Here is an 18,426-nt window from a genome sequence, read left to right as displayed (position 1 = left end):
CTGGGTTACTCTAACCCATGAGTGGTAAAATAGGTTGGCCAAAAATGAATGATGGTAACTGAGGGTTAATCATCATACCTAAATTTTAGCTGTGATAACTAATATTTTTTAGCTATAATTCAACGGAGAATTCTATACATAAAAAATATTAGCTATCACAGTTAAAATTTAGTTATAGAAGCTATTTTTTTTATAAAATATAAACCAATTTTCATTTTTTAAATTACAAATATGTATGCATGTCGTGCTTATTATTTTAATTGCGTACAAACAATTACATTTACTTTTAATAACCATTGTCATACCATAGATCGAATTCTATGAGGTATACCCACGAAAACGTATGCCTACGTTTCTAAAATTGATTCTCAGGATACTCGCAATGTAATGCGGATTGCGTTGCCTGCAGGCACCGTGAACTCTAATGACGGTGATATACTGATCGCTCGTTTAAAGCCATATTTCGGAAACATTGAAACACGAAGCCAATCAGATCGCATAATATATTCCATATTATTAGCTCTTTCGTCTAGCTTAACACTGAAATCATATTGAAAATATTTTTGCAACAAGAAAAAAATTTATATGTCACATGTGTAATAAATATTAATTTATTTTTAGACTTTTAAAAGATTTATTTACGTTACATTATAAACGAGAAGAGATAATTAGTTTGGTTGATAATGTACGTACTACTATTTAAAAAGTATGATAAAATACACGTATATTGAATTTCTGCTTTGTGCTACTGTGTAGTGCCATTGTAGTTAGATATGAGCAAATATTTCAACACACAATAGTGCGGATCAAACCGTTACCGAGTTCCATTTTTCAAGCATTTCATTTCTCGATCAATCGAATGCATTATATCGAGCAGTAATGTTAAAACCGTGCATTATAACCTGGCGAAATTTTAACATATAATATTTAATAAAAAAATAAAAATATATAATATATATTATATATATATATATTACGTAATATAAATCTGCAACATATACATACATATATATATTGTATATAATATTGTATATATTGTATATAATATACACTCTTAAAAATAATTAAGAGATCAAAAAATTGTTCAATAAATAAGCAAATTTGAAATAGCTGTAACTTTGTTTTAAAAAATGAGAATTTAAATTTTAAAAAAGGGTTTTAAAACTTTAAATCTCTACTTTTGAAGGATCACAGCTTTTTTTATTTTCTTCAATTCTGATATTTTTTATGTACAGAAAACGACGAACATGACAAAATAAAAAATTTTCTTCTCACTTTGTAGATGTGTCGCATGCACAAGAAGATTTGAAACATTTTTTAATATTTTCACGTTAAAGCCTGAAGTTTTTCCTGCAAAATCGTTTTTTTAAATTTAAATTTCGATCTTTCTTTATCAAGTTATCGCAAATTGAAGAGAAAAGGTCATTTTCACTTTGATTGTTCATAATTCCGTTAAAAATCATCATATTGCAATTTTAAGAATGGATTCTTAAAGCTGAATCTTTGCTCTATAATATGATATATTGATTGAATTTTTTTCAATTTGTGAACTTTTTACAAATAGGTGAAACTAACGAAAAAATTAGCGATTTTTCTTCTTTTAGTTTAAACTTTGAAAAAAATTACGTAAAGTAACTAAAAAGATTTTATCAACTGAAATTTTTGTGCCTCTTAGTACCTCAAACTTGGCACAAAATCACAGACTTGCTGTGAGAATTTTTTTGTAATAATCCATATGTTCAAAATAATCGATTTGTACAATATGTTAAAGAATCTTTAAAACTCTTTTTTATATTTTAAATTCTCACTCTTTGAAACAAAGTTACAGTTATTTGAAATTTGCCTATTGTTTGAACAATTTTTTATCCTTAACTATTTTTAGGAGTATATATATATATATATATATATATATATATATATATATATATATTATTTTGTATTCTAATCAAGAAATAAAAAATTATTTAATCAAATTAATTGCTTTAAAACAGTTGTTTCAAATATAGTTAAATTTCTGTTCTATTTTTAGGAATAAACATACGCAGTATTAAATTGAGCAATGAATTTTTTAATTGCATGAAATTTAAAAAATTTGATTAAACTAAGTATATCACGAATTTTCAACATTTTGCTCTGTTAAACTTGACTTACACCAATTTCAGGGATTAACAGCTCAATTACTCCTTATGAAACTTAACCGTAATTCACGGCACTCGGTATCTCGTATATCTCATTAATCGAGCGATTGCGCGTTTAATGAAGTGCAAACGTCTAAAATGTACTTTGAGATTAATTGGCGCGTGACTATTCTTAGATGCAGTCCAACTTTCGTCGGATATCTTGTACGCGAAGAGATCCTGAAGTTCGCTATGTGTAAGGCTTTAGATTAGAGCGGATAGTTCTGTTCGGATTTATGTTGTGCGCGAATTTCCGAGTAACTGTACATAGATACGAAAGTTCCGAGTTGTTTAGAGACTGGCATCGATTGCGCAAAGATTCGGAGGTAAAACAATATAAAAGTTAAAGAAGGTAATATCTTCTTATATCTGCGTCTTGGAGTAAAACTCGCACATTATCTCGCGAGACGAAAACGTGAAAAGGAAAACGCGGAGGTGGAGAAACACGAACCTTTCGTTTTCATACAAATTTCAGATTCCGGGGAACGGAATAAAAATCTTACATTCCGTCTTTGCTATCAAAAGGCGCACTTGGCGACGCGCATTCATGAATCTCCGATGCGCGATTTGCTTAAACGCGAAGTCGTCGACCTGGAGCGTCATGGACCGGTCAGAACGCTCTTTATATGGCGCACACATAGTACATATCCACGCTCGCGATTTATCTTTTCCTCCCCGCGTGTTCTGCTGCGCTGCCTTTCCTCCCTTTGTCGCTTTTCTTTTCTCGCCTTCCCGTCTCCGGTTCTCCTGCTCTTTCCTCGTCTCTCGTGAATCTTGACCCCGGAAGTGCCGCGAAAAAGGGAAGGGTGTAAAAAGAGGAAAACCAAAAGGGACGGGAAAGAAAAGAGAAGCCGGGCGGAAAAGAAGGGAGAGGGAAAAGACAAGGTTGAAATATCACGAAGACATCATTCGTTACCGCCGCGTCGTTTATCCGTATCGCCACCCTCCTTATGACCGTATAAAACAGCCTTTCATCCTCATTCATGACGACGGCGCACGGTAGTCGCGACCGGCCGAGAATCGCGCGCGTCGAGATTCACAAGATCGCACTTTAATAGGATAGCACGAACGAGCGAGGAGAAAAAGAAAGGAGCGAAAGGCGAGGGAGAAAACAGGACGCTTTTTTCGGCCGAACCCCGGACCCGCCGGCATTACTCTCACGAGGACAGGAAGCACCGAGGCGCTAGGCGGAGGGTTGAGAGAGGGTTGAGACCCCTGAATTATCGCGCGGAGTTATTTCTTCTTTCTATATATCGTTCTTTACCTCGAGCGCGCACATGTACGAAACACAGGGCTGGATCGCTACGATCGTATAACGTCTGGACATTAGTCTAGCAGCTCAACAAATTTTAGAAAATTAGAAGAAATTGCAAATATATACACATATATGGTACATAGAAACTCGTACACGTTACATGGTTTATGGAATTTATATATGTATATGTTTTGGGATTACTTTTCTTCAATTACACACCTACTAAAAACTTGCGTATTTTGGAAAAATTTGGAAAGAAATAATAGTATTAAGGATTTGGAAATCAAAACTGTAGATTCTTTAAAAAAACATGCACACGTGTAAAAGGATTATTTGAACGAAACCGTATGTGAGCGTATTCTTCTCTATTTTCTCCGCAAAAAACGAGCATCGCATTGATTTATCTAAAACCGTCCCTGGTCGCGAGCATCTAGGACCTATATGTCCCCGTTGTTGGTTCTCGGGACCGAAATGTATGCGTTACCTACGAACCGGAGGATGAAAGTTATGCGTTTCGTCCATACCACATGGGTTTGCCGAGTGATATCGGGAATAGAGTCGGTCGAAAAGAGAGAGAGAGAAAGAGATACGTAAAAAAAAAGAACCACAACGCGTACACATCGCTTCGCCAGAAATATTGGATGACGCGCCACGCACTCTTCCGCGCCCATCGAAGCTTCGGTCCTCGTTTTGTTTCTCCCTTTTGTTTTTTCCCTCCTTCCTCCCCTTTCTCCCCTGGTTCATCCCTTTGCGCCCGATGTATTTTACGAACGTCTGGATTTCTCCGGCCGTTTTGTTCACGCCCTCGCGACGCCGAAGAGATTGTATCACACGGCCGCGAAATCTTTTGCCAAACTTTCTCGAGTGCCACGAAGAAGCCGGCGAGAACTTTCCTGTTTATGGAGAATTGATAAACGCGAGACGAAAAAAAAAATTCTGTTTGCGGACTTTCTTGGTTGGATTAAAAATATGTGGTTTAAACGGTGCGCTCTCTCTGCGAGAGTAAATATTGAACGTGCGTTTTCCATCGTGCATCTTTATCAACAATCCCGCTCGCGAGGAAAAAAAAGAGGATAATGTGTATATAGATATGTATATTATTTCCATATTTCATTTTCGAGGAATTGTTAACGGTACAAACCATGTGGCATTTAATGTACAGGACTATTAATAGTTTCCTCATTTTTTCTTTTTCTCCCTGCGAGTGTGATATGTTGTAAAGAAATATTTATCGTTGAACTTAGCTTTAAATAAAAAGGAGAGAAGAAGAGATAAAAAAGTTTCGTAAGATAAGAGATACAAATAAATCTGTCTTTTCAAACTCGTTTGTATTTTATATGATAATTTATGCGATTAATTCAAGAAATATTTTCAATGCTAAATACACGCATGAATGAACTGTTAGTTGGTTTAAATTCAATGGATGTGATTATGAGATCATAATAAAAAGATTTATATTTGAGATAGTAAAAAAATATTGTTTCGATAAAAATAATGATTTTCTTTTTTTCAATTAAGTATCCGTAATAAAATAATTCGATTTAAAGATGCAATTTTAAATGTAATTCTCATCAACATCTCTTAACCATTCTTTAAAAACACTAAATTTGATAAAAAAAAGGGAGAAAGAGAGATACATTGAAAGCACGCGTGCAAATTTTTAACGCCAGGGGAAGTGAGAATCGCGACGACAACAGTTTTGAAAGTGGTATTTCAGACGATATACGCAGGTTTATAGACATACTGCGCGCACGATACTTGAATAACAAATGCTCAGGAGACTGTTTTCTCACTATGGTCTTCTCGTGCGCGCCACAATGGCGATTTATCGTCCCGCGTCTCATTCCGAAAATTGTTTCGTCACGCTTTTACAATCCGTCGTCTTCCTTCCTACTCTCCTTCCCTTTCTCTCAATTTTTTGCCTTTTTTTCCCCGTTTATCGTTTACGTGATGATAAACAGAGAACTTTATTTTTCGCTTTAGTGACATAAATTTTGCGCCACTCATCATCATCGTAGATTTGAAGTCTTTACAGTCGTAAGTTAAGCTGCTCGATAAACGCGATACGAATATCCGAGCTTGCGATCGCAAAAGGTCAATTGACGCTGAACGATTCGGAAAGTCAACTCGGACGAAGTGGTGCTGTATTTTCTCTTTTTTCCCCTCAACAAACCGACAAATGCCCGCGGTGTATCGGGTCGATCGACGCGAAAATACCATCCAAGTCCCAGTTCGAGCGACAATGAACAATGAAGCATCTCTCGTTCGAAGCGACAGCGGTACAGGAGTCGAAACACGCTCAAGCCAGCCTTCTCTTGCTCCTTTCTTCGTTCCTTCGCTTTTCTCCACGACCCATAGCTTCCTTCCTAAGCGGCCTTCTCGCGTACCTTTTTCCGTGCTGGACCGCGCGGATGGCAGTGATTAATCGCGCAAGGGTGACCGGTATTCGCGATATAAAAAGAGCGACGTGTTGCTGCCTCCGCATAAGTATATCTACGTACATCCGGAAAAAGAAAGGTTTCACAACCCCATTTGCAACCCCATTCTAGCTGCGTCTAGTTTCTTCTTCGTCTTTTCGATCGTTTAACGTTTCTCTCTTCGTCGTCGACCTGTGCTTTTGCGTTTAACCCTCCTGTCACATGAGTATAATAACAGGAAAGCCCGACGTGTCCGCTTTCTCGGACGATCACCAACCAAGTGAATGTAATTCGGGACGAGAAACTCGCTTTCGAGTGGATAAATTGTATTGTATATAGCCTAGAAGAAGAACTGTCCGTCATACTATTCGGATATGCGATAGAAATCGCGTTCTTGGGACATCGATCGATCCCTGACGCGGTAAAAGAAGAAACGCGGGCCACGAGAGAAGGATAATTAGCGTACGCGCGAAAACACCCGGAACACTTACTAGAAACACTTAACTCCTACGGGGCCCTCCACTTTACTTAATTGCGTCCTTAAATCAACAGCCCATTACGCTATTGCCGCTTGCTACGTCTGCCGCGAAGATCAATGCTTTTGGTGCATAAGAACAATTTCTTGGCGCACATAATGCAAAGCGCACTTCGTCGTTTTGCATCCTCATTAGTGTTTTCATGGCTTATCGAATCGATATTTCGAGATCGGTATTTCGTCAATGTGCAGAACCGATCTACATATGTGCAAAAAATATATGGGAGACATTTTCTTCAAATATTGAAAAAATTATAGTGTTGAAAAATTAATTCAAATCTGCTGGAAATCTAAATAATGAATTATTAAATTCTTCGATAATTAAAATGAATTGAAAATTTAAAAGAGAGCTAAAACAGAAATTCTTTTAAGTATTAGATTAGGTTATTATTTTTTACTGTTTTTGGAATTATATACAAGAAATATAATAGATAACTTATTGTATTGTATTAAGTTTTGATCTTATAGATAAACAGGTCTTAACTTACAATTAATGACTCGAATTTCAGACGTCGTTGTTTTCTGATTTTTCTATTGCGTTATTTTTCTGGAATTTCAATGTTTTTTAATTTAGCTTGGATTCTAGATAAACAACCGCAGGGTTAAAAATGCAGAGAATCAGATTATTTATTGATCATTATATTTCATATGTACACATTTGATGATACAAACACGTTTATGACAACACGCTTGAAGAATGTTATTTACGTCATTGTATTTATAACGTAAAAATTACTTTTCTTCCATTTTTATTTTTTCTACTATTTCGTAAATTGCGATGAGAGATAAAAAATCACCAAAACACCCCGTGATGCGAATCCGTATTCGTCGATACTTTTGCCCCGAATCCGTCAACATTGCCCGAAGGAGAAACGAGATCCTATACTCGAGATATCAAATGGAAACGCACCCTGATAAGAAACGGGTCTTTGCAATCGTCAAGAGGCGCGCAGATGTGTTTCTTGCTGTCCGCATTTTTTTTTATCCCTTATGTACTTTCTGGAGCCGATTTGGTGAAAATGAATGGACACGTTATCCAGGACTGAATCTGAAACATACGAAATGGCGTTCGAAAAGCTTTGCTCTGGCGCACCCCGGAATAATTTCTCCAGTTATCGCGATGCTCCGACAGAGCTTCTACAAAAACGGTTACTCACCAATGGAGATAAACGGAGTGTGCGTTACGGGGATTTCTACGGATAAAACAAAGCGATGTAAAATGAGTTTGGATACTATAATGTACAAGAAATGGAGGTATAATAATAAGAAAATGATAGTAAAACAAAAGTGAACGAAAAGAAATATTGTTAGATGTTGGAGCATTTTATTTTTCAGAGCTTTACAAGGGAAAAATGTGTTAACGGTCATTAATAACCACAGTACATGAATTTTACTTTATTTTTGCGAATAATAAGAAAGTCTGCAAGAAAGTCTTTAGAAAGTTTTAATTCATTATGTACCCAAAGGCTTGGAATGTAATAGTTTACTTGAAATGTATAGTTTAATTAAAATGTTCAGTTTATTTAGCGTTTTATTAGAAGTATTCCGATACATAATTATCTTTTATTGTTACATACAAAGTGTTTTAGTACTATCGTATTTTCTTTCAGTTACGGATTCTTTTATCAATGCATTAGTAACTTTCAAGAGGTTCAATAAATATCGATAAATGAAACTTAAATGATTAATTACGTAGTTAAAAGAATTAATGAAAAGTTTGCTAAAAGATTTCTTTAAAAGTTGCATGTTTAATTATTTTATTATTTTTTTATTATATTCTTGTATTAAATTGATTCTTCCTTTGACTCGAATCTATAGTGTTCAGTTTAAGTATTTTTCTCTTAAGAGAGAAGAATTATTCTTTTTCTTTAGATCACGAGAGAAGATAATAGAATCGGGATATTGTAAAAAAAATTGTTCTACAAGATTATCATTACATACGTACAACAATTATACAGCTAATTAATTATTTTTTATGAAAAAAGCAGCATATTACTAACACTTTATTCATAATTTTTACAGTTCCTTATATCCGTTATATTTAACAATTGACGTAATAAACTTTACACCGATCACTATTGCACTATTCAATTTCAACAAGTTCCGTAAAAGCCGGAAATGGACTTATATAATTCATTGAATAAAGTAGTTAAATGGAAAGTTTCGAAGAGAGAAACATCTTTAAACCAGGCAAATTCTCATTAGCCTTGCATTGACTCGATAATCCGATATATATCATGCCGAACAATTTGAATATTTCTCTTAAAAGGAGGGTCATTGTTTCTTTTTTTTTTCATCGATTACTATTCAAGGAATCGGCGACACGTAAGAGTTTCGCGATGCAATCGCGACGTTAACGACTGACTTCCCATTACTCTCGTTGGTGAAAAAAGAAAGAAACTATTAACGTAGCCCGTGTCGCGAATGTTTTGAACGCATTGTAGAGCTACTACAAAAAAAACCTGTAATACCTTATCCGTCCTGTTCCATCCGTTGTGGCGGGAAATATTTTCCGTCAAAATTGTTCGAAGCCAGATTAAATTTTGTAGCGACACATTTTTATGGTCGAAGCGGAAAAACCCTCGTTTTTTATGCCATCGCTCCTTTCAGATGCGAAATATAGTTGCGCCGCGTGCATTGTTAAATAAAACATAACCAACTTACGGATGTGATATAAATGAATAAAAGTCGTACCGTGTGTGTTGTGTTTTTTTCACAATTTTCTCGCAACCACGGCGCGCACGATCGAGCCGTGAAAAACGAGCGGGAAAATCAGATATTATCACGTCCGATCGAGGCCGCCCGCGCGATCCATTTCCAGACTATACGCATGAAAACCTCGCAATCGTGGGAAATTATTTTGCTCCACGGCTTTGCGTGTGCCATGTTATCCAAAAATCAATAGAAAATATTTACTTACTCCGATGCTGATTTTTCCACGAATGTTATTCTTTCAGCCCGAGCCCGCTCTATTTTCCGGCATTCATCAAACGACGAGAACGAACGGTCAAATGTTGGGTAATTACAACGTACAATTAACTCGATTCCGTTTCTTTCCTACGTGCCCTGCTGCATTTATTTTCATGGGCAATCCGTGCGCTCTCTCTTTCTACGGCCCGTTTCCTTTTTTTCTTTTATGAGCTATAAAGCGACTAGACGCGCCAGTCGTTCCGAGCCACCGTCGTTACATCAATTTCAAGCTCTTCGCCCTCATTTCCGCCGTCGTGCCGCCTACCATCGAAATGCGACTGCGAAAGTGTAATTTTTTCAATTTAGCAAGGTAGTACGAAAGCATGATTCCCACGTGTTGAAGGTATACCGCCTAAACGACCGTGTGTGCGTTGGGACTGTGAATCGCACATTTTGCGCAGCCGAAACTGCCCGGCCAATTTGCTGCCGCTCTATAAACGGAGAATAGATGACATATAGTAACACTGGGCGTAAACCCTTTCGCTTTAGCCTTTCTTTCTTTCTCGTCGTCATTTTTTCGTATTTTTATCTGTTTTTTTATTCACTCGCGTATATTTGTAAAAAATGATGGATCTAAAGATGATGGCAGTGTTTTTCGTGCAGTTTTTAGCTGATATACAGAGAAATATCAGGAATAAAATATCAGAATCAAAAGACTGATTGTATATACAATTTTTTTCATTTGAAATTCGACCGTGTATAAAAGAGAAAAAGAGAAAATAAAGTATGATAATAATTTTTATATTATTACAGTATTTTAAGGAAATTATGTTTGGTGTTTTTCTGTACTCTTTTTGTCGCGAGCAATACCCACGATAAATGATTCGCAAAAGCATCGTGAGCATGGCTAATGCCTTTTTAATTTGAATATTGTATTTGTATTTTATACAACAACGTTGTATGCTGCATTCTACTCGTACACATTGCGCATCGTACCGGTGAGTTTAGCTTTTTCTTACTTTCTTACTTTAATTAAAGGCAGCCGCTCTCTATTTATTAAAGCGAATATTTCACGTGACTTATTTATTTAAAGCAAAAATCAACACGATAAGATATAAAGAAATTATTCTTTTATTACAATATTTATAATATTATTACATGATATTTCATTATTTTTTTAAAATTATCATAGATTTAAAAGTAATTTTCAACGTGAGAAGCGCGCTGTAAATTTCTACAGATTTATATAATCATAAATAATACATAACTTTTGCTCATAGATTGAGAACGTGAAGTAATAATTTATTACTTGAAAAACCGTGATATATCGTATATAATATTTTAGTGATATATTTTCGAATACTTCATCGCATCTTAATTACCTGCTATATTAACTCAATTGCGTTGCATTTCGTAGTACCAGAAAAAGAAAATTGCCAATACCATTTCAAAAGTTTTTAATCATTTATTTATGGAACTGTTATTTATATTATAATTATTTTATTATAATTACAATATTTGACAATTAACTTACAATTATTATTTTATTTTGATGAATTGATTTAATTTGGATTCACTACATAATTTTGTCAGAAAGAGAGAAGAGAAGAAGATAACATATATAAAAATATGCTACTCCGTCGATTTCATAGAAACCATAGATAAATCATAAATTATGCAGTTTGTGCGTAAACATATTCATTTATTCTCCGACCCTGTATTTTTAATATTGAGTCAGAGATTTTCCTTGTTGATTTTCCTCAATTAACTCTATTTTTAAGTGCATAAAAACATATTTTCTTATTCTCAGCTTACATATATGCAAACTATTTATTGGCAAATAATTACTCTATAATATATATAATAAATATATGAAACATAAAAGTTTAATATATAAATTATTTTTTATATTATATTATTAAATTAGATTTAGATTTATATAAACTTTTATATTTCATATATTTATTTATTATAAAGTAATTATTTGCCAATAAAAATATAATTAATATAAAAAAAAATTAATAAGAAAAATCTCTTTTACTAGATGTTAAAGCTACAAGGTCAGAAAATAAATGGATATGTTTACGCACAAACTGCATAATCTATGATTCATCTATGATTTCTATAACAGCGACACAATAGCATATTTTTATTTATATAATGTTATTTTCTTCTTTTTCTCTTTCTAATAAGAAAAAATATATAGTAAATCCAAATTAAATCAATTCATCAAAATGGAATAATAATTCTACGTTTTATGCATATCAAATAGCGAAGGTATTTTGAAATATTGAAAGCAAACAAAAAATTATTTTTATCAAGTAAAAATACTATAAAAAATTCTAGCAAATGTTAATATTAAATCGCTGATTATTGCCTCATGTTTTTCAATCTTTACATCTTGTTAGCATCTCGGAGATATTTAAATTTCTGATTCATAAACTCAATGGGTCATACATAAACAAAATCTTTTTCGATCGATTTTTCGGCATGTAGCTCTCCGATATGCTCGAAGATGCTGGAAATGTACTGTCGCAATCATTCCCAAGGTGCCTTAACTTCGAGATTTCGATTTTACGTCGAAGTTAAGTCGACATTTATTCGGATCGCTCCTTCCGTTCGAATGTTAGCCTGGCGGTTTTCCTTACAACAGGAAACCGCGAAGTCTCACGAGCGTACGCTGGGTACCGCAAGAGTCTGAAAGTCCAGAGGGACTGTTCTGCAAACTTCATTTTGTCACACACATACGGAAAAAGTGTGCGAGATCGTTGAATCCGAATCACAATATTCCCGACGGATTCTAATACACGTATATTCATAAAATAGGGTGCTTTTTCGACAGACGAAATAAGATTCCGATCGATTTTCTCGTCATTCGCCACACGCTCACGAGTGCAAGGTATTTTGTAACTATTAGGACTTTCATTGGTGAGTTTCTTCAAAAAGCCTGCCCGAGATAATACGTTTTTGACAATAAGCCAAAAACTTTTGCTAAATACATACCGTACAAAATTTATTATGGATAATTTTAATTATAACATTTATTTATAAAATAAAAACTTCACGATTAAATAAAATTTAAATATTAACAATTTTGTTGCCCTTTCGAAATTGTTATTTTGCAATGTATAATAGAAATAAAAAAATATTTAAGAAAGGTTTATTATATAAATCGACCACACTGGCAATGTTTTATTTAATCAATAATCACACAACGTTTCGACCATGGATTTTGGTCCTTCTCAAGTTTATTTAATTAATTAAAAAAAAATATATTTATTAAGGAATATGTACAAGGTGAGTTCATAATAGCAACAGCAGCATAAGCAGCCTAACCTAAGGTTAAATATAATACTTTAATTATGCTTTCAAGAATGATGAAAAGACGCTTGATTATTAGTCGAAATCAGTTTCGAGTTACACGCGCTTCAACTAAATCAAAACATTTTCTTCTCTTTTTCAAACTTCTACTTCGGCAAAAAGTATTGACAGAAACGTCAAAGTTTAAACCTTACTTAGTTTAATTGACTCCATAAGAAGTATATATAATAAAAATAATATAATATTTATGACGTAGCAGAGCAATTTCTATAATGCATTTATCATCTTCATAACCATCGTTAAACTAAGCTATCATTATTTTGTTTTTTTATCTTACTGACAAATTGTACATTAATGTAGTAATGTATTTTAAATGCACTCAAAATGTATTTTAATACATATGTAAATATTTATTCATTTTATGGATATGAATCATATGAAATGTAAAATGTGTCTATTGTTTTATCTTTTCTATTATTGTATTTAATTATACAATATAATATAATACTCGTCATCATATAGTATCTATCGCTATTTTTGTTTTATCCTACATAAGTATATTGCAAATAATTATTTTTATTATTTTACAAGAAATATAGTTATATCACTTATAATTTATAACAATTACTATTTTACAATAAGCTCTCTCTCTTTTATTAAAAAAAATTTTAATTATAAATTATTGTCAAAAAATCGATTTTCTACAAATAAATTCTCAATAAGACATTTTATAATTGAGTGTTTTGTACATAAGTATTTAAAATTTTTGTATATTACTTATAAGATTTGTGGCTGTCTTGTGTCTTTTTATTAAAAAAATAGTTTAAAGCTACTTCAAAAATTGGAAAATATTTAAGTTAAATGTTTTTACAATCAGATTTCTATTAAAACATTAGAAATTTTTATATACTGACATTATATTAAAGAATTTATTAATCAAATATTCACCTAGAGAAAAAGAGAGAATTCATACTTCATAGGATTTGCTTACACAATGATGAGTATAGGTGTGCTAATTATGTGTGTTGCTTTGAAATGTGTACATACAGTGGGATAATTTAGCACCGGTCAAACGCACGTCTGTAATCAGCGCGAATTCTACATGCTTGGTTCTCAAAGAGCTTTTGGATGCTGCACGAGAAGGAATTTACTTTCGAGTAGTAGAGAGATGTGCACAGATCACATTGAGAATATGGATCTGCAAATCCAACAATGTTTATATTATGATTAAAAAAAATCGAGTGTCATGTATGACATTTTTACCTATATATTTTTTTCTACGATTCAATACTATGACAAAATACATACATGTCAGAGAATTTATCAACACATTGATAATTTTGTTTACGCCAGAATATTGGCATCTTTAATAATATTATTTGCATAATAAAATTTGAAATATATTTAATAATACATATATTTAAAATTGAAATATTTATACTTGTAAAGATATTTATGAATTTTATTTTATATATAAGTTTGTGCGCTGTGTCAGAATAATAATTTTGCAATCAGCACGTGATAATATCTACAATCAGTATAGCATGCTAATTATCAGTTATGTTGTTTTGCGCAATTTCAAGTTATAGAAATTATAATATTCATTAAATTCTTCTATCATGCGAAGTGAAATCGTTGTAATTCTCTCTAATTCTTTACCTACTTCTCTAAACATTTCACAATTCTTGCTTTTATAGAGACCGTAGTATTATTATCCAATTATTTAGATATATGCAATTAAAATGTAACCAATTAGCATCTATTTTTTAGAAATGAAACTATATCATTAAAAACACTTTTGTGCACGAATATTATAATAGTACATCTAAAATATATGTATAGTAGACTTTATAATAAATAATCAAAACACTTCTCTACATAATTTATGATCTGAATATGCGCATGCTAGATCTTAAGTGAACGATATTCAGGCTCTCTATCTCTAACTAATTTGTATCGAGGGAATTAAACTCCCAATTATATGGAAACTGCGATGCGCTGTCTCAAGTGCTTACATGAGGGATTATCTAATTTTGTAGAGCTGTACAAAATATATAACAACAATGAAATCATGACAAGAAGAAAAAAAATTAAATAGCTAATCAAAGATAAAATACTAGAGAATTGGACAACACTTGGTTAGTAATTTATCAAGATACTTTACGATATTTCCGTCAAAATTGATGTCAATTAAAGTTCCGAAAGAAAATTATATGGATTTAAAAGAAAAATGATGTTACAATGTTTCAAATCTCCGGATCTTCCTGACGGGAACGTTAAAAGATACGCGTCAATCATCCCTAGCTCCCCTTTAGATCGGCGTGGGCTGACTTGTGGCTGTTCAAATGCGAAATTACTCTAATCCGTCGGTTACCCGAGACTTTATTCGCCTTCGCGTCAAATCGATGAGGATCGTTTGGCGCGCACGTAATCGCGTGCCACTCAGACGTTTTTCTTGAAAAACGGGGAATCGCGCATTCCCACGAAGCGGGAAAAACCTCCAAGAGGCTTTCGAAGTTTCGGGGACCACTCGGTAAACTTCGTTTTCGACTCACCAAGGGTAAAGAACGACGCCCGGGATCGGTGCATCCGAGTCACGCTATTCCCGAAGGATTTCTCGCAGGTCTCGTTTAGGTACACACACACACACACATACACACACACACATACACACACGCACGCATATACACACATTCCGCGTGATACAGCAAGCGCGGTCTCGACGTGCGAAATGAGATTTCCCTGATTTCTTCTATACTTGAATTTGCAACAAGAGATGTATATATATGTAACCCTATAGAGACATGCCTGCGCGATGACATCGTTATGGCCAGCCGCTTTGTTTCGCCGCGCGTCGCGCTCATTTGTGTCCGACCTGACGAAATTCCTTTTCGCACATTAGCTTTTTCATGCATCCGGCTAAATCACGTTGATGAAAATCTCCATATTGTAGACACATTTGCGCGCGCGCGTGTGTGCCTTTGGTATAGTAATAAGTAATAACTATTTATAGAATAGAAATTCTTAATTATACTCGCGTAAACATCACACAATTGCATTCATAAATAAAATTGTCTCGAAAAAAAAACTTTGCGAGAACCATAATTGTATTATCGAGCATTCATATATAATATATCGCATGTATATTACAATCAAAGTCTATATAATACCGCATGATTGTATATACATTATACATACGTTATGTAATGTTAATATTTGTAATACATAATTCTATCGATAATTATACGTCTACGTAATCATTTACTGCACAGCGTACATTTAAATAGCCTCTGTGCCATGTGTCCTTGTCACCGCGTTAATTTTTAACCGCCAGCGCTCGTAAATAGTTTCTACTAATTACGGAACGTGAGTGAAGAATAGGAAAGCGCGCCCTATGGAAAATGTGAACGCATTTAAAATTAACAGCACCGTCTTCCAGCTAGCGTGGGGTTTACGTCGTTTAAAAGGCATAAATACCGCTTTGGAGAGACGACATTTGACACCTGCGGATTTCTCGATGCGAGGGTCACTTGAGTGAGGGCCAGACTCGAGTTTCAAAAGTGAACCGACGTGATCCGTTTTGTCCCGCTTTTGTCAGCATTTTCTCTACTGTACTTTGAAACGGCGCGAAGTTCTTCGTCAACGATTTGCAACGTTGTTCTGTTAACATAGCGGTATCGATTTTCTCGGATGGCTCAGGTGACGCTCTGTTTTTCGCGAATGGTCTATCGCGATCCTTTTTTGGAAATAAATCTTTTAGCTTCCGGTTAAAATATTGCACGTTTTTAATAGAAAACTTATGACAAATTCTTGTAAAATTGTATGCAGCAAAGATCGAGAGATGTTTAATAGAATTAGAAATTTTTGAACAATTTGCAAGTAATTACATATATAATTTTGTTTACTATTTTGTATACTCAAGATTACTTGGAATACTTACTCGGAATACAGTCGAAATATACATATTTAAATGCAATATCGCGGTTTCTCTATAAAATTATTTATAAAAATAAATCTAAAAAATGAGATATTATTTTTTACTCGTCTTTTGAAAGAGGTGAAATATAATTAAAGGAGTTTTTGTGAAATTTGATAATAATGCTCGAAAGATGGCTGAATATTTTCCATAAAATTTCATATAATAAATATATTTTTAATATTTAATATTGTCTTATAAACGGTCGCAGTTACCCTTTTGATCAAATTTAATTTTTTCCAAAACTCGCTATTTATTACCGAATGAAATAAACATAATGAGTTGTAAATTGAATAATGACAGCTCGTAATTGCCGCATCTCTTTTACAACGCATCATACGCGTGATTTACGAATTACTAACTAACGTAAACAATCAGTATTAATAATACCATATGATCGACCAAGAGCATCACGCCATGAACTAATTAAACATCATTTCGACAAAAGTCTAATGACAACTGCGCTAAATATACCCGCTGTAATTGACAATCTACGTAATTACGCTGCCCAATATATTAGCACGGAATATCGCGTATTGAAGTGATTCACGCATCGCGCTTCTACGTGGCCGCAGCTATTTATTCGGCGGAATAATGTGACATAATGGAAATTCTAAATGAGGACCGATTTACGTGTCGCGCTACAAACAATGCCATTTTCGTGCTGGCCATGAGTTTGTATTTAAGCTCGACACAAATAATAATCGCGAAATGAAGAGACGTATATCCGGCCGTTTTATTGCCGGGTCCGCAAAATGCACGTGCAATCTACTTATCGGCCTTCGTTTCGACATACACGCGCATGCATATTTTTGCGGATGCAGCAACGTTGTGGCGATATTATTAAAAGAGGGAGAGAGAGAGAGAGAGAGAGAGAGAGAAGAGAAAAAACTGACATCTTTGCAATTACATTCCAGCTAGTCGAATGCCTCCTAATTTCCCCGAGGTTTCCTTTAGGCAGCGCGAGACTGCGCTACAGAAAGAAAAGAGGAAGAAAAGTTCAAGAGCGGGTTTATCGTAATTGCGTTTGGTTAAGCAATATTTTTACTCAACTTGCCGTGCTACCCGCGGATCCGGCTAGACGTTATAGCCGCTCTAATGTAGTACACTGTACCGCAATATTTTTCTGCAGGTAGCCATTCACGCGATTTCTTTATAGAAGGACAGAAATTCAATGGCGCTGTTAAGCCAGCCGGTGTGCCGGGAGAAATCAAATAAAGCCCCTTTGCGGTAGAGAATAAAAAGGGTCGTGGCTTATGTATGTGTATGTACTTGTGTGTAGAATGGCGTATGCTTAATAGATATTTCAATGGTAAAGTAATATTCTTCTTCTTCACGATTTTTCGTGCAATGCGCGCTTTTAATTTCAAGCCTATGTACACGAAATCGGTGAAATTTTGCAGAATTTTATTTGCCTGCTTTTTCCGCGAATAATGCCGCGTAATAAATGCGCATAAATGTCCGCAGTGATGCGTGTCGTTATCACATAAATATGTAAGCATGGCATCACCTTTTTCTCCCAGAGATTTTTTCTTCTTATCGTGCATGTATATATATGCGCGCGCATATGTTTATATATATATGTGTGTGTGTGTGTGTGTGTGTGTGTGTGTGTGTGTGTATGTGTAGAAAGTCCTTTGACGACCAACGACTTTGAGCATTCGTTGACTAACTTGGGCTCTATGAAAGCAATACTGAGATGTTCACATGCAATTAAAGCGCGAAACGGAGTTTCGCGAGAGACATGAAGTTAAATTATTCAAAGATTCCTTGCTATTATCGTCTTGTACAGTGAAATGTGCTATCGTATTTACACATTTGTCGACATCGGTATA

Source organism: Nylanderia fulva, unplaced genomic scaffold, assembly GCF_048542155.1.
Source record: "Nylanderia fulva isolate GAGA-0341 unplaced genomic scaffold, ASM4854215v1 Scaffold6, whole genome shotgun sequence".
In the NCBI taxonomy this organism is placed as follows: Eukaryota; Metazoa; Arthropoda; class Insecta; order Hymenoptera; family Formicidae; genus Nylanderia; species Nylanderia fulva.
Note: the sequence above shows the minus strand (reverse complement) of the source record.